General features: G+C 52.5%; 1 long non-coding RNA gene across 4 annotated transcripts in view; it reads right to left on the reverse strand.

Moving 5' to 3' along the window:
* The window catches only part of LOC309646161, a 38,213-nt gene extending 23,881 nt beyond the window's left edge, over positions 1-14,332 (reverse strand). For 3 of the 4 annotated variants that reach the window (XR_014255197.1, XR_014255198.1, XR_014255199.1), the window contains exons 1-2: positions 10,219-14,332; positions 8,472-8,534 (exon numbers count right to left, since the gene is read on the reverse strand). This is a non-coding gene — a long non-coding RNA (uncharacterized lncRNA). Of the gene's footprint in view, positions 1-1,436; positions 2,196-8,471; positions 8,535-10,218 lie in introns of all 4 variants that reach the window. The other variant, XR_014255200.1, reaches the window with a different exon arrangement.
* Positions 14,333-14,781: the final 449 nt, after the last annotated feature.

The raw sequence follows: 14,781 nt of genomic DNA on the forward strand, positions 1-14,781 counted from the left end.
CAGGGTCACGGGGCTGGAGGGAGACAGGGGTACGGAGAGGTCACTCGCTGCCCGGAAGATGACTCAGGACCTGAAGGCGGCAGGCGGCGCGGCCGAGAGCCAGGAGCCCCGGCGCAGCCTCACCTCCACCGTCCCCTCCCGGTCCACGAAGACATCGCCGGCGCTGCAGGGGCTGGAGGCCCAGGAGCCAACCCCACATATCAGAACTGGAAGGACGCCCTATCAAGATCCATGTATGGGCTTCTTCCATGTAAACAGAGGAATCCACTGAGGTCCGGAGAGGGGCGGGATCACGCGGCCAACGTCACGCGTTGCGTTTGTGGCTGAAGTAGGACCTGCATCTCATCTCCTAACTTCAAATCCAGACCCAGCCCACATGTCCTAGCCTCCCTCCCCAGGCTGGTCCACCTCCTGTCCTCCCCATCAGCACTCAGAACATCTTCCTCCTACACCTCTGCGGAGCAGAGGAAAGAGAACAAGACCCATTCCGACCCAAGAATGTTGGAGCCAGGCTTCCCCAGCGGTGAGAGGCCGTGCGAGGACACTGGTGGTTCTGGAGACAGTGTTAGAGGCGCCAGCTCTGAGAACAAGGGGCCTGTGGTTTCATTTCCACCTGTGAGCTCTTCGTGTCAAGACTCAGTGTGGACGGCACCTCCTCCCGCAGTCCCTCACCATCCTCCCACCAAGCAAGCTGCTCTCTGTCCTGCCACCTCTCACAGCCCACGTCCCCCTCGCCAGCACCTGCGGGAAGGGGCCGTGGCTGTTCGCCCAGCCGAGTACCAAGGCCGTCCCTGGTGCTCAGCTGGCACCAGCTGAGTAAAGGAAGGAACAGGCGAATGAATGGGTTCATGCCCTGTGTTCCCACATCACATGAATACCACGGTGCAGAAGCTCCACTCCTCCCAGTATCACTTCTCCTGGAACATCTTCTTCTTCTTCACCTGGCTATCTCCTGCTCTTCCCTTAGGTCTCTGCTTAGTGACAGCTAAGGCTTGGAAGCCCTCCCTGATGCTCTGACCTCGGGGAAATGTAAGGGCTTGTTTAATGCTCTTGCCCTCTAGGCTGAACTAGGACTTGAGTCCCCATCTGTGAGTGAGACAAGAGACACTTGTCTCATCACTGTGTCTCTAGCTCAGGCCTTGGTGCAGGGTTGATGCATGATGATGAATGAATGAATGAATGAATGAATGGATTCCTCTTGGAATCTGGCCCATACTGGGACTCAGTTAATATTGGCAGATGGCAATGGTGGTGATGGTAGTGGTGGCTGAGGCAGGTATCACTTGCTCCTTTCTGTCCAGCAGCCCCCATATGGCTTCCTTTGTCCAATAACAGCCACCCCATCTCCTCTGGGAAGTTGCCCTTCCTCCAACATGACTCCATCAATCACTAAAATCACACAACCCAGAGTTGGTCAATGATTGCACCCCACTGACCTGGCAGCAGTGATTGGTCCAAAAGTGGGCACATGACCCCAACAAGGCCAGTCAAAGTCCTTCCTTGGGACTGACATGGATCCCGGAGAAGGTAGCTCTCTTGTTTTGGACTGAGGTTGCCAGGCTGGGCTGCTGCTGGCCAAGTGCCACAGAAGGGAGACAATGAGGCCAACCCCGAAGGGAAGCAGAGACAAGCAGAGGTGAGTGATGGGCACAGAGAATCCTGGTGGCCCTGAGCCCTGGTTTCAGACCCCCAGGTCCTCCTCTGGCCTCTTCCTGGGCCGTCAAATTCCCTTTTCACTCAGGCCAATGTGATGTGGGCTGCTCTCACTTGTAATGGAAAGAATTCTGAATCACATTAACCCAAGGAGAAAACAGTGAGAGGAACAGGGTGGGTCCAACTGGAGACACAGATGTTGAGCAGCGATAGGCCAGCAGACTCAGGGAGATGTAGGGATCTCCTGCTAAGGGCAGAGCAGAGACCCACTGGCCCCACCGCAGGCAAGGCTGAAGGACAAGAGTTTGCACAGAAGGAAGGACCTGGGGTGGGCTTGCTGCACTTTCACTGCAAATAACAGAAATCCAACTTAAACTGACTTAGCAAGCAGGAAGGGGAATTCGTTAGCTCACATAACTAAAATGTCCATGGGTCTCTGGCTTCAGACATGGCTGGATCCAGGTGCCCAGCTCCTGCTGGCAGGTATCCGTCTCTCCTCAAACGATGGCAGCTTTGGGCTTCCATCCTGACAGCAACCTCAGCTGAAAGAGAGCACCTCTCTCCTCATCACTGCAGCAGAAATCCCAGAATTTAATCGGATTGGCTTTGTTTCAGTCTCATGCCCACCCCTAAGGCAACCCTCAGACGAGGGGAATGTGGAGCTCCCAGTGGCCAGGCCTGCACCCCAGGTAAACCCCTCCCAAATCAATGACCCAAAAGTGGAGGTGGAGAGGCTCCCAGAGGTGCTGCTGCTGTCGGGGAGGGGGGTGCACGCGCGGGGCAGGCAGAAGCAACGAATCCGCAGATCTCAGGAAGAGGTCTTTGGCTGGAAGCCGCTCCCCACGGGAAGGAGGGCCTGAGGGAGGGGACAGGAGCTCTGTGGGGAAAAAGACAGCCTTCCCCTTGGCCGGGTTGGCCTTTGGAGGAGGGGGGACATCCCCCATGAAGGCAAGAGGATGGATGGGAGGACCCCTCGGTTACTCCCAGCCCTGGAAGTCTCTGGTTTGCAGCCATGACGCCAATTGTCTGCAGCCAGACACATTCCTGGACTTGGCTGAAAGGGCGGAGATGAGAGTCAGGCATCTAGAAGCACCTCCGATCCCCACATCTGTGCTCTCCAAACGCGGGAGGGGGCCAATCATGTGTGCGCTCGGAGAGAATCGCAGCCGACCCGCCCAGGACGCCTGGGTTTGTCAGGTTGCTGGAGAGAGTCAGTGGCTTCCGGGTTGTCAGAAGAAGGCTACATTCCAGGGCCAGGGTGGTCTAGGGTGGTCTCCAGGGCCCCCTCGGGAGGAGGCTGCAGATGGGAGGCTCAGAAATCCCCTGCCCTCTGCTTGGAGAAAAACAGGGAAACGCTCTCCTGTCACTTTAAGGCCGCCATTGTGCCCGTACTTTACAGTAAGGACCCTGCCTCACCCTCACATCACCCAGTTCCCCCTGCCTGGCTTCCCACAGCCGGGCACCTCCCCGTAACTCCCTGCTGCCCCTGCACGTCTGTTTTTAAAGCCAAGAATGGACACATCGTCAAGAGAGCTGCACACCTCCTCGTGGCTGAGACTCAGTGCTTCTCTGAGACTTAGTTTCCTCAAATGTGCGAGGGGGGCAGACCTTCCCTGCAAACCCCTCGGGGACACTAAGATGATCAAATGGACTGGAGCCGTGACCAGGCTTCGGAAACGATAAAACCTCTCACCAGGGTGAAGTATACTAACCCCCAGCGTGGACACCTGGGGGAGGTCTGAGATCCCCCAGTGCGTCTTCTCTTGGAGATGCGGTTTAGGGAGAGGGGTGAGTCTATGTCTGGTCTGGAGGCAGGAGGATGGACAAGATGATGTCTTGAAATCCTTCCAAGCCTTCAGTTGTCTGGCCCAGCCCATATATGACGTGGTCAGACTTTAACTTCCCACAGGACTGGTCCCCCAGCCCCTTGTCATCTCTCCAGCATGTGCCAAGCATGTAATAAAAGTGCAGAGAACACCTGCCCAGGGAGCCGAAGGTCACAAGGGACACCTCCTCTTGCCATCCCATCCAATCCATCAGCTGGTCCTATTGACGCTCCTCCACTGTCGCTCTTGGATCCACCCACTTCTCACCACGTCCGTGGCTACTGGCCTGGACCAAGCCACCCTTTCTCTCTTGGATGCCTGTCCAGCCTCCTCTGTCTTCCTGCATCCATTCCTGCTGCCCTAGCATCCTTACCCCACAGAGCAGCCAGAGTGATTCGACAAAACAAATAACAAATTATATACAAAATTATAGCAATTCCTTCCAATGGCTTCCCATTACTCTTAGAAAAATATCCAAACTCTTGACCAAGGAGAAAAGATGATCTAATATTTGGGGGTTTTTAAATTGTGTTAAAATACACATAACATAAAATTTACCCTCTTACCCATTTTCAAGTGTACAGTTCAGTCATGCTCAGTACGTTTAGATCACTGTGCATCCAATCTTCAGAACGTTTTCATCTTCACCAGCTAAAACTCCACACCCATTGAACAACAACTCCCCATTCCCCCACCCCCTAGGCCCTGGCAACCACCATTCTACTCTTTGGCTCTATGAATTTAACTATTCTACATACCTCATGTAAGTAGAATCATATAGTATTTGTCTTTTTGTGACTGGCTTAGTTCACTTAGCATAATGTCTGCAAGGTTCATCCATGTCGTAGCATGTATCTTAATTTCCTTCCTTTTTAAAGCTGAAATATTCCATTGTATGGACATAGCACATTTTGTTTACCCATTCATCCATCGATGGACATTTGGGTCTCTTCCACCTTTTGGCTGTTGTGAATAATGATGTTATGAACATGGGTATACAAGTATCTCTTTGAGTTCTGCTTTCAGTTCTTTTGGATATATAACCAGAAGTGGAATTGCTGGATTGCATGTTAATTCTATTTTTAATATTTTAGGAATTGCTACACTCTATTCCATAACACCTATACCATTTTACATTTCCACCAAAGTGCACAAGGGTTCCAATGTCTCCACATCCTCACCAACTCTGGTTGACTTCTGTTTTTTTGACAGTAGTCATGCTGATAGGTATGAGGTAGGATTCTGTCTTGTCTTGATGGAGGAAATATCAGTATTGTGTGGGACTCCTGTGTTATAGGAGCGGCATGTACCCCAATCCTGTGACAACCAAAAAATCACTCACTGGGGTGGGTGATTCCCCCCTGGCTGAGAACCATCAGCCCTGCTCACCTCCCTGCCTCATCTCATACAATGTCACCCCCTTGCCCACCACCCCAGTCACTCTGGACTTCTTTCTGTTCCTCAGTCATGCCAACCTCAGGCTCACCCCAGGGCCTTTACACCTGCCATCCCTTCTGCCTCGCATGCTCTTCTTCTTGGTCCTCACATGACGAATCCCATCCCCCAGGTCTCAGTCAATGTCCATTGACTGAGTGAATGGCTGGTTGCACGCAATGTTAGAGCTGGAAGCAAGATCACCCACTCTTGCTACCACTCCACTCCCAGAGCGGGATCATGAGGCCCAGGAAAGAGAAGGGACTTGACCAAGGTCACAGGAGGCCCAAGCCAGGTTTCATGACCTCAGCCAGGCGCTCATCCCCCAACATCCCTCACCTGGAGGACTTCTGTGCCAAGGTCGGGGCCCATGCAGTGACAGTCACAGTTGATTGGTCTGCGTGGGAGGCAGCACATCATCTCCAGCCAGTGGGCTTTCCCTTCTGTGTGGTTTGTTCTTTCTTTGGCAACCAGATAAACTAGTTGGCTTGTTTGGAGGCTGGGCAGTATGAAAATCCAGTGTCTTTAACTGCAGGACCACTGTAGCTCAGTGACTGGCTCATGAGGGCCTTGTGGGACTGAGGCCGCCTGCGGACCCGCTGATGCTCACAGGTCCAACTCACAAAGCTGATCACAGAACCACTGCAGAGTGATCCTCCGTGTGGAATTATCCTCTATCTATCTATCTATCTATCTATCTATCTATCTATCTATCTATCATCTATCTATCTTATCAATCCTAAAGGAAATGAAACTATAAACAAGATGAAAAGACAACCCTCAGAAAGGGAGAAAATATTTGCAAACGAATCAACGGACAAAGGATTAATCTCCAAAATATATAAACAGCTCATGCAGCTCAATATTAAAAAAACAAACAACCCAATCAAAAACTGGCCAGAAGACCTAAATAGACATCTCTCCAAAGAAGACATACGGATGGCCAAGAGGCACATGAAAAGCTGCTCAACATCACTAATTATTAGAGAAATGCAAATCAAAACTACAGTGAGGTATCACCTCGCAACGGTTAGAATGGGCATCATCAGAAAATCTACCAACAACAAATGCTGGAGAGGGTGTGGAGAAAAGGGAACTCTCTTGCACTGTTGGTGAGAATGTAAATTGATACAGCCACTATGGAGAACAGTATGGAGGTTCCTTAAAAAAATTAAACATAGAATTACCATATGACCCAGCAATCCCATTACTGGGCATATACCTAGAGAAAACCATAATTCAAAAAGACACATGCACCCCAATGTTCATTGCAGCACTATTTACAATAGCCAGGTCATGGAAGCAACCTAAATGTCCATCAATGGACGAATGGATAAAGAAGATGTAGTACATATATACAATGAAATATTACTCAGCCATAAAAAGGAATGAAATTGGGTCATCTGTAGAGATGTGGATGGACCTAGAGACTGTCATAGAGAGTGAAGTAAGTCAGAAAGAGAAAAACAAATATCGTATATTAACGCATATATGTGGACTCTAGGAAAATGGTACAGATGAACCGGTTTGCAGGGCAGAAATAGAGACACAGATGTAGAGAACAAACGTATGGGCACCAAGGGGGAAAGTGGGTGGGGGGGCTGTGGTGGTGGGATGAATTGGGAGATTGGGATTGACATGTATACACTGATGTGTATAAAATGGATGACTAATAAGAACCTGCTGTATAAAAAATAAATAAAATAAAATTCAAAAATTCAAAAAAAAATCCTAAATTTTTTTAGGATTGAATTTAGGCACATGAGCTCGACAATCAATGTGCCTCCTTCTCTTGAGAAAGGCCAGGGCTGCCCACACACGGTCTCCCTCAGATCTGGATCCCTCAGATCCAATGTACTGAATAAAACTTTGGCCTCCTTGGTGGATGGAGCTCTCAGCCAGTGTTACACTGACGTGGGCTGGAAGGTATTTCTCCAGTTCAGTGTAGAGTCAGGCTGACCTGGGTTCAAATCCCAGCTCATCCCTTTGGGAGTCAGGTTACCATCTCCCGAGTCAGGGGGTTTCCTTATCTGCAGGGTGGGACTATTTCAGGGGTGTCGAGAGGATTGTATGAGATAATGACGCTAGTAAAAGCCTTAGCACCGTCCTGGCACGTAACTGAGGGCTTGCTTAGTCACACTTCCCGGTCAGCAGTTGGAAGGACTACAGAGCACTCGCCTCACTCCCGAGTCTTGCCCAAGCTTCCCTGGGAAGTTCCTCCCATTTCCATTTCCAGAGGACTGGACAAGACTCAATGGCCAGTGAATCGGGAGGGACAAAGGAATAAAAATGGAATAAATGGGATCGTGCTGATCACTAATACAGATCTATTTCTGGCGCACAGAGGACTTGCCAGGTGCTATCCTGAGCCTCTGCAGGTGAGAACAGAGGGGATGCCCACAGCCACCCTGGAAGCAGGTACCATTTTATCCCCATTTAACAGATGAGGAAGCTGAGGCAAAGAAAGCCTAATCAAATTGTCCAAGTTCACATGGTTAAAAGGTGGCTGGGCCAGGCAGCCCAGAGCCAAGAAGAAGGGGCACTCAAAGGCCATGGGGCACAGGGGGATGCCCTGCCCAGCCCGCAGGGTGAGACAGGCTTTGCTCCCAGAGCCTGAAGGGGTTGTTGATGAAGGAGAGACTCTCTGCTCCAGGGTCACCATCTCAGGAAGGCCCCTCTCTGACCATCCACCTAAAACAGCAATCTCTGCCCCTAGCCTCCCGATATCCCCCGCCTTTGCCCGGCTTTACTCTTCTCGTAGTACGCAGCATCATCTGACGAGGATTTATGGGGCCAGAGAAATGGATAGAGGCCCATTGGGAAGGTCCCGGTAAGGGGGATAAAATGTTGGGACCTTATCCTTGGGTCCCTGGAAGAGGGGGGAGGATGATGGGAAGGCAGCTCCCACAGCACACACACACACACACACACACACACACACACACACACACACACACACACACACACACACACCTTACCCCAAACAAGGACTTTGAAAGTCATCCAAAGGGGCAGCCTTCAATCCGTTTGGGCGTCAAGTCCAGGGCTGATCCTCTGGGCCAGGCTGTGGCTGGGCCATAGGGGCAGTAAGACGAGGGCAACAGGAGCCTGCCCTTGGGGTGCCCACAGTCCTCCAGGGGATACAGGAAGGTGAACTCACACGCACAAAGGTTTTGATAGACAAAGTGGCTTGTCCACCAGTGACGCCAGACCTGGGCATGCCTCCACGTCTCTGCTTATACTGTCTCTGCCTCCTGGAATGCCATCCTCCCATCCAGCAGATATTTACTGAGGTCCTATTATATACCAGGCATTGGGGAAACAAGGATAATCCAAGGCAGATATGGTTCCTGCTTCCCAAGCTCTGGTATGCCCAGGAAACTTCAATTCATTCCTCATAACCCTACTCCAATACCCTCTCTTCAACATGAAGTCTTTCCTGACTCCCCCAAGCAGTAAGTTCCTTCTTTTCCAGGGCTCTCCTAACATCCTATGCCTTTACTTGTAGAGGAAAGAGAAAGGAAAGAAAAAAACAACTGACCACTGGAAAAAACTCACCATGCACCAGACCCTGGGCTGGGTAATTCACAAGCAATGTCCTCCTTCAGGCTCCCAGTGACTCTGCAAGAGAGGAAATAGTCACCCTTTTCACAGATGAGAAAATGGGCCCAGAGAGGTTAAGTCTCTCGCCCAAGGTCACACAGTCAGCCGGTAAGTGAGAAAACAGGGACAGGAAACCAAGCTCCACTCCAAGATTGGCCGTGTCCATGCTGTGAGCACCCTGAAGACAGGGGTGGTGGGTCACGTGGGCGTCATGCTCTGTCCTCAGGCCCCAGCACAGGCAGGGCGCACAGTGAGTGCTCTGGGTGGGCAGGCAGACGTGGAGGGAGCCCCGCTGGGGCTGCACTGCCCTCCTTGGGGCCTAGGTGGCGATGTGCACACTCTGTCCCTCTAGCCCTTGCTGGCATCCACCTTAGGCTCCCAGATCCACTGCCTGGAAAGGCTTTTCTCTCCCTCTTCCAGCTTCCTCTGCCTGCCAGTCTCTTGGATCAGTTCAGCCTCTGTCCTCCCGACTGGGATCCCCCCTCACTGACACTTGTCACCACTATGGGACCTCGGGATGGGCCAATTCTTCTCCAAAGTGTTTGTGGAGGGGAGGGAAGGACCATTCATGTCCGCAGTCAGACCCAGGAAGCCCACTGGCTCAGGCACCCGGGGAGTGCCAGGGACCCATCCCTGCCTGATTTTCCCTTCCCTGTTGCTCCCAGGGAGGCCTCCCCACACCCCATGAGGCTGAGAGTTGCCATCTACAAAACTCCAGAGACCAAGCCAGAACATGTCAGCCGAGACGAAGAGCAAGAGAGGGTCATGAACAGGATCTTGTCCGAAGCACCCAGAAGTCATGCAGGAGCTGGGGTAGAATCTAGATTTCCTGATTTGTATCCTCAGCAATCTCCAGCACAGTTTGAAGCTGTTTCTCTGGGGCCCCGGGGGTGAGAGGGGAGCAACTGGAGAAAAATGCAGTCCAACCAGTTATCTGATGGAGTAATAATAAAAATAACAACAACTCCCATTTCTGTTTTCAGCCTTTCACTCGCATTACTTCACTGGTCCTCACACCTGCCGTGGGAGGTGGGTGCCACTGGCCTTCGTTTTACCGATGCCTGAAGAGGAAGGGGTTTACCCCAGTCCCCAGACTGTTGGGACCAGGTCCCAGCTCCCAGGCCCGAAGTTTCCTGTAGGGTGGGGCAAGAATGGGGGTGAGGGGCTTGGAAGGCTGAGATTGCGGGCGGGCTGGGGCAGCCAAGCTGGGAAGTGCATCTCCTCCTCCCAGGCTGTTCTTACCCACGTCCCCAAACCTCTTTCAAAGCAGCAGCTGGGCTCTGTCCTGAGCCAGATCACCTCTCCTCCCTCCCTCCCGTCCCCTACTGTGCCCCCAAGAGCCATCTGGGCCTCCACGGACCATCAGACCTGGTTCGCTCTGCCTGCCCTTAGGCAAGTCCCTTCCCCCATTTCAGACTCAGTTTCCCTGTCTATATAATGAGTGAGTTGAACTTTGAGTTCAGCCTTTCAGAGCTCATGGTCTGACCTCTTGGGGAAAAGGGCGAGATCAGCATAAGGGATGGGGAATGACTGTGTCTGAGGCCTCGACCAAGTGCCAGACACCAAGAACCAGCTTCTTTGCTGACGACACAGAGCAGCCAAAGGCAGATGTTGCCCCAGAGGCTCGGGGTCAATGGACACTGGTTCCCCAACTTCCTGTGCCTCAGTTTCCTGATCTGTCTAGTGGGGACGATAAACTTACCTCATAGGGTTGTCTGGAGAGCGCACCGCAATAATGTACGTAATGTGCTTCACGGCACCCATCACACAAGCACTCAGAAGCATCATCGTCATCATCGTCTTCATCACCATCTAACCCCTCCTCCTGGTCTGGTCCAGCCCCAGACAGGGCTCAGCCTTCGAAGAAAACTCCTGACCTGGCATCAGAAAAGCCTGGGCTCTACTTTCAGTTCTGTCATTAACCTGCTGAGTCACCCAAGCCTCAGTTTCTTCACCTGCAAAATGGGGCCATTAAGCTTTGTGTGGGGAAGTATCTTGGGCATGCAGCAAGATCACTCACGGAAAAGTGCCTGATATGGGGCGTGGCCTGATGAGCATTGTTTCCTTCCTTCTTTGTTGCCCCAAAATGACATCTTTTGACAGCAGAGCAAATATATAATAATACTACAGCTAACATTTAATGAGCACTTACCATGTGCCTGACACTGGCCTAAGGATTTTGTGTATTTAACTCACTTCATCCTCATAAGCAACACTATGAGGTGGACAGAGACATGATGCCCATCTTACTGAGAGGGAAACTGAGCCACAAAGACCCAAACCCAGATCTGGGTAACTTCTCTACCTGGACCAGACCCCACCTGGAGTCTGGTACTCCCATGAGGTCTCAGCAGCACCCAGGGGTGCAGGCCAGACCTCCATGACTCCAAGAGGTTACGGGGTGGTGAGTCCTCATATTTGGTGCCCTCAAGGAGCTGGGGGGTCTGAGGTGAGGCAAAGCTGCACTCTCTCAAGAGGGCAAACCTCCTACCCCAGCCCTACCGCCATGCCAGATGGGCAGGGAACAGGTGCACAGATCCCCGGCCCAGGGCTAGGTGAGGGGGGCACTCACTTGGCAGCCGGAGCCCCGCGTGAACAAGAAGAAACCCAGCCTGCAGCCCCTTGGCCCTGGCAGGAGATTAACAAAACAAATACCCGAGCAATCTCAATTTCAACACTTGGGGAGGGGGCCAAGTGTCAGGGCGCAGGGGGCGGGCGGGAAACGCAGAGACATTTTACCACCTAAATAACTTTCCCTCTGTTTAGTTTCACACGAATGTACACTCAAGTGCTCTCTCTCTCCCTCTCTCTCTCTTTTTACGTTTTTATTTTATTTTTACAAATGCTCAAACTTTCCTGCCACAAATTATTCTTGGCCAGGTTACAAGCAGAAAGGCCGTGTGTATCCTTTACTTGACAAAAAGGGGACGGGTGGGGGGGGCGGTTCTTGTGAAATATTTCGGTTGTGCGTTTGAGGTGGGATTTCTTTCTTCGTTTTCCCGGCTGTGTCTTTGCCAGGGAGAGCAGGGATGCTGGCCTCCTCGCGCATGAGCAGTCTTGCAGGTGGTCTAAATCCTACCGCTCTGCTTACCTCCAGCTGACCTGACCATTTTGTGGTTCTGCTTTCACCAAGCCAATCTGGAATGGCATTTGCCAAGGGCGGGTTGCAGCTGGCACCCGTGTGTCTCACCTCACCCAGGGCCTGCAGGACCTGAGCCCGGGCCAGCTGGAGGGTCCTGTCTGGAGGCCTGGGGGCCTGGGCAGAGGTTCCTGAATTCTCAGATGGACTTGTTCTGCTCTACCCAGGACCCAAGGAAGGGGCTGGCTCTGGGGCCTCCCCACTTGTGCAGAAGGAAGGAAGTGACCTGTCCAGTTCACCTCAACCCTGCCACATCCCCCAATCCCCCCCTCCTGCAGATCTAGCCCCAGGCCCCTTCCCCAGCCTCATCCACCCACTCTGGCCCCCATCATTTTGCTCCAGCCACGTCATTTCTCAAATACACCAAGCTTTTCCCACCTCAGGGCCTTGGCCAGTGTTCGTCCCTCTTCCTGGAATTCCTGCCCCTCCACTCTGCCCGTGGTACCCTCCTGCTTATCACCCAGGTCTCAGCTGGATTATCACCTCCTCAGAAATGCTTTCCTGATGACCTATCCAAAGTAGGGACCTGTTATTTGCCATCTCAGCCCCTTTTTGATTTTCTTCGTAATACTTAGGCAATTTATTCTAGTTTTGTTTGTCTGTGTTCTTGTTTTTTTGCTGGTCCTACCCAACTAGAGTGAATAAATAAACGAGTGAGTAAATGAATGAGTGAACACATGAATGAATGAAGGAAGGAAGTCCTGAAGGCTGGACTAATTTTACATTCCTTACACTGATATCAACCCTGGGCATCCACGGCTGCCCTTTGTGAGGACTGCTCCTCCGAAGATGGTTAGAAGGGAACACAGTGGTGCTGGTCTAAAGACCCCTCAGTGGGGGTCTCTGTTCCCAGCAGGGAGGATCCAGGCCCTCTTGGAACCTGACTGCATCACCAAAAATATTTCGTAGCATTTTTAGAAAAGTAAGATCACGCAGTCACCGCCACATGGCTCAGTGCCCACCCCGTGCCCAACACTTAAGGGTCAGGCCACATTAATTTAACTTAGGTCAGACAGAATTGATTACACCATGTGTTTTAAGTTGATGGGGTTATGAACTTTTTAATGTGCGCTCACACTCTCAGAGGTGCTGTCAAGGCAGAGATTCTGAATCCCATTCGACAGATGAGGAAACAGAGGCTCAAAGTGGGGACGGGATTTGCACAAGGCCACCCAGCAGATCTCATCCTCGCCCCTCAGTGCCACTGCTGGGCCTCTTCTGCTCTGATCTGTGATGGCCATGGTGGTCCACCCTTGCCTGGGTGTGCAGGGCAGACCCTTGGGGGTGTCCTTTATGCTTCTCTCCCCACCAAACCCCCATCCAAACAGTCCCGAGTCCCGTGGTGTCCACTTCCCCTCAGCCTTGTCCATCCCACTGCTCCTCACTCAGGACAAATGCGCTCTGGGGTGACTGTTACTGGCCTCAACTCGCACAACCACAGAGCAACGGGCAAAACCATGACCCCGCTGCTGCCTCAGGAATTGTGTCATTTTATTAGTGTGATGAGTGAGTTTATGGAGCTCTGTGGTGTATAATTACGCACTCATTTTATTGATTAGCAGCTTGAGGCTGGAACTTTCTTATCCCTTAATAGAAACCCTGCTGCTCCTCTCCAGCAATTATAATGGAAATTAATGGCTACTTACATAGGATTGAGCTCCTGAGCAATAATTTGGGGCCAATTACATGTGAGTCATGAGGAATGAACTGTATCTCTCAGACGGGGTGTCTATTGCCCTTGTTAGGTCCTAGTGGGCTGCACGTTGGTTCTGGGGGGAGAGTGGAGTGTATTGTCCTTTTAGCCCCCCCATCTTTACACCCCAGCTCTGAGCTCCACAGGCACGCAACACGTCTTTGCTGCGTAGATTCCGTCAGCATTTTTTCAGCTATCCCTGGTTAAGGAGAGAGGTCCGTAGAGTGCTAAGGGAGAAGGGATTCCAGGCAGGAGGGAGCCCAGGAAGACAGGGGTGAGGACAGATGAGGTGAACAGTTTCTCTGCTAAACATCCTCTCAGTTCTGGGTCTGGGAGTTCTGGGCACACGTCCTGGTGCCGCATTCAACGTACATGCGATGCATACCACCCACGCACCAGGCACACTGCTAAGGGCTGGGGTCACAGTGTGGAAGAGAACAGACAAGAATCTCTGTCCCCACAGAGCTCCTGTTCTAGTGGGAGGTGATGGGCAACAGGTAAACCTGTAATAACCTTGGGGTATAGGGTCAGGAACAGACAAAAAAGATCAATGGGACAGAATGAAGGGTAGCCAAGACTCGAGGAGACCTGTGAGCCCTAAGAACACATAATTTCATGATCTTGGCTAGCGCAGCCCTTCCTCAGCAAGTTACAAAACCATGAAGGAGAAAACTGAATTTATATATGTAAACATTAAGCCTTGAGGAGCCTTGAGCAGGAGAAGGGGCAAAGGTCATGGAGGGGTTAAGCAGCGGCCACCAGGAGTGCAGTCAGGCAGGGTCCCTGGACCGGTGAGGCCCCTGGACATGGGATGGAGGGACGGAGCCCCTGCACAGAGCCGTACCCTATCTCACCACGCTCACTCCATCCCTGCCCCGGCCACTCCCGCCTCCCCCATACAACTTGTCCTGTTTCTGCCCCTGGCCAGGCCCGAGAGGTGCCCCAGGGGCAGCAGCTGAGGCCTCCCAGCCCCTTTCTCAGCCCCACTGGCCCAGTCAGGGGGCTCTAGGTTCTGGCCTGGCCGGGGCGGCCACTCAGCCCCCTGATCAGCGCCCCACTGACAGAGGAGGTGAACTCGTAACAGGGGCCCTGAGGAAGGCACCTGCCCTGACCCGAGTCTGCCCGAGGCCTCGCTCACTGCGCTGGCCTTCTCCCAGGCCCCCTGCCCTCACCTGGATGCTCTGGGGGCTGTCCCTCCCCTGCCCCGGAGCCACTGCTCCTTCACAGACAAGCCTCACGCTTGGTGATCTTCCAGGACCCGCCAGGAGGCCTTCCACGGCCTCAGGGCTCACTCACCTGTGGCCACACAGCTGGGAGGTGGAAGAGCTGGTATTCGAACCTAGCTCTGGTCGGCTCTGCCCGCCTGTTGCCTCTGCACCTGTGCAGTGTGACCAGCCTGCAAGCCATGCCCAGACCCTGCCTGAAAGCGGGGC

Source organism: Balaenoptera physalus (assembly GCF_965194825.1).
Source record: "Balaenoptera physalus genome assembly, chromosome: 1".
Taxonomy (NCBI): domain Eukaryota; kingdom Metazoa; phylum Chordata; class Mammalia; order Artiodactyla; family Balaenopteridae; genus Balaenoptera; species Balaenoptera physalus.